The sequence below is a fragment of the Tenrec ecaudatus genome, chromosome 15, assembly GCF_050624435.1.
Source record: "Tenrec ecaudatus isolate mTenEca1 chromosome 15, mTenEca1.hap1, whole genome shotgun sequence".
Classification (NCBI taxonomy): domain Eukaryota; kingdom Metazoa; phylum Chordata; class Mammalia; order Afrosoricida; family Tenrecidae; genus Tenrec; species Tenrec ecaudatus.
Genome location: NC_134544.1, coordinates 34,403,296 through 34,406,266, shown reverse-complemented (window position 1 = coordinate 34,406,266; position 2,971 = coordinate 34,403,296). Strand labels below are relative to the sequence as shown.

The 2,971-nt window shown below is 45.8% G+C and overlaps 1 pseudogene; it reads right to left on the bottom strand.

Annotated features, from left to right (window-relative positions):
- Positions 1–1,549: 1,549 nt before the first annotated feature.
- On the bottom strand, positions 1,550–2,203 carry LOC142427411 (transmembrane protein 160 pseudogene; annotated as a pseudogene).
- Between the last annotated feature and the right edge of the window lie 768 nt (positions 2,204–2,971).

Sequence of the window (2,971 nt, the reverse complement as noted above, 5' to 3'; positions counted from 1 at the left end):
TGGGCTCTTCATCTGGACTTCTTGCTGACTCGCTTCAAACCTTACCCTGCGTGGTCTTCCCCAAACCAACCCACTGCTGCCCAGTCCATTCTGACTCATGATGACTGTGCAGGATGGGGCGCTGCTTCTGTGGGTTTCTGAGAAGGTAACTCTTTATAGGTGTGGAAAGGACACTCTCCTGAGGAAGAGCAGGTGCTTTTGCACAGTTGACCTTGTGCTTGGCTACTTAACACATCCAAGTCCAAACTAATAAAATACTTCCTATAGAAAATAATGTTTCTGCCCCAAAACTTTCATGGTATCCCCATTGATCACAAAATAGGATTCATGTTCCTCAACCTAAACACTATGATCTGCTCCCAACCTCTGTTCTAAAAACACTGTAAGAAAATGGTTCTTCGTGGTCAAGGGAGGCATTCAGTGCTTTGCTCCATTGCCAGTTCTGAACTTGGCAGAATTCTTTGTGTTCAATTGGATTATACTTTTTATATTAGGAGGCTTCAACATTTTTTGTGGAAAATGGAATTAAATTATAAGGAGACTAATAATACCAGGAGATTAGGGAACGGTGGCGGGAGAAAGGAGGGGTTGACCACAAGGCTCAATATATCACCCCCTCCCAGGGGGACAAACAACAGAAAGGTGGGTGAAGAGTGACAGAGAATGATGTAAGATATGAAAATAATAATCTATAAATTATGAAGAGTTCTTGAGGGAGGGAGGGTGAAATGAGGAGCTGATATCAAGGGATCAAGTAGAAAGAAAATGCTTGGAAAATGATAATGGCAACATATGTACAAATACGCTTGACACAATGGATGAATTCATGGATTGGGATACCAGATGTAAGAGGCCCTAACGAAAGTATTTAATAATAGAAAAAAGACAAGGCAAAATTTCCATAAACTTGGTGAAGCACCTCATATATGAAGTGTAGAATTAAAACCAAATTATCAATGGGTTGAATTGACAGTAACATAAGTATGTCAAACTTGTGCACCCAGATAAAAATAAAGTACTGGAATTTTTGTTGGTGGTGGTAGTTTAAGGAGCCAGGAATTAAATCCATCTGATCTACAGAGAAGCAGGCATCTTTACTTTCAAATCTTTACTGCTTAATGTTTAGCCAGTTGCTATTGCAGAAATAAAGGGGATCTTTATAATACCTCTTGTCTTACACTACCTCCAAGCTATGTTTACATGTTTTTTACACTTATTTTAAGTATCTATAAATCTTTCAGAAGCTGAAACCATGAGAAAGAAGTCTGTTGATTTGGGTGAATAATTTTTCATAGACCTTATTTTTATTGAAAGCAAACTAAGCTTTAAGATCTCTTGTAACTCCTAAAAATCACTTAGGCCAGGAATGCTTTCAATATATCCCGATCTCTCTCTATTACACATATCTACATTTTATTATTCTTGAATTTTGCAAAAGAATAGTGGGTACTCAAAAATCATCATTTTCCATATTCCCCATTTAGGGGGCATTCTGTGCTTCATTTTAGGCTCTAAGGAAATGTTCTCTCCTTCACTACTAAACAGTGAATTATTTCTTTTTTTTTGAAGGGAGGGTCAGATTTTAATGTCCAGGCCTGCGGGCCCCAGGCTGTCCTGCTCTCAGGGCCAGCGGCTGCAGTCACTCAGGCGGTGGCCGGCCAGCCTCGTCGGGGCCTTCAGCTGTCCCGTCGTCTTCAGGCACCAGTTCCACGTCCAGTTCGAGTTGGCCCATGTAGAGGCCGACTGCGCAGGCCCAAAGCAGGCTGACGGCCAGTACGGCCCCCATTCCCGTGGTGGCACCCCCTAACGAGAGCTGCATGGGCCCCCGCAGGGCAGCCAGGCCCACGGCATAAGAGGCGCTGCCCCAGACCACGCACAGGCCGCCCAGCAAGAAGAAGCCATAGGCGGCTTCCCGACCCATGTCACTCTGCATGAAGGAGATGACCCCAATACCGGACGCCAGGAGGCCATTTCGGAACCAGGAGAGGAAGGCTGTCTCATGCGCCTTCCGGAGGAGCCAGGCGTCCGCGCGATCCAGTTCGGACACGGGGGGCGCCGAAGCCCCTGCTCGAGGGCTGTGCCCGGGGACGAAGGGACCCCGGGAGCCCCCGCTCCGGGGCCGCTGTGGCTGCACCAGCGACCCCCGGAAGCGGAGTCGGGCGAGGCGGGCAGCCCGAGCCCACCACCAGCCGCCTCCCATAGTTTGTACTAGTGAATTATTTCTTAAGCAGGTTCCTTGCATTTCTATTGGTCACACACAATCACAATGGACTACTGAAGCCTGTCAAACAAGACAGAAGGCTACCAGGACATTCCAGATCCATAAAAGGGGCAGGAGGCCCTCATGACTACAAGGAGTGTCTTTATAGCTGCCGAAGAAACAAGGCTTGAAAGTATGGGTCAAGGAAGAAAGCCCGACTTTGTTAATCAACAGATATGTGTGGTGTTCATCTTGTGTTATTGAAGAAATGCAGGTCATGGTCCCTGCCTTCAAATTCTGAACAAGAACACTAAATTCTGAAGACTCACACTTAGGAAGCAAGAGTTAAATTGTGAATAAAAGATCATCCCTGCTGGTGAACTTTAAAGAATGACATCTTTGAGGTCTGGGTAAGGAAGGATCTGCCAGGTTCATGGAGAATTGCCAACACCACCTATCACCCCACCGCCATCCGGCGCCCCCACCTGTCCGAACTGGATTTAACAACAGGACACTTGTGCTATCTTCTTTTTACATGTGATGACTAAAAATGTGTTAGATCCATGAAAGCATAGCGGATCATTCTCTCATATTATTATTTTATTCATGAGCAAGTCTTTCTGTCGTTGCAGAAGGAAGCACACATCATCTGTTCTTGCTGCTTGTATGTTGTTATTGGCTGACTTGGGTTCAGCTCCAACTCAGTGGGCCTGATGTGCCACAGATCAAAACACTGCGTCGTCCTGCATTGTTCTCTCACCTATGGGTATG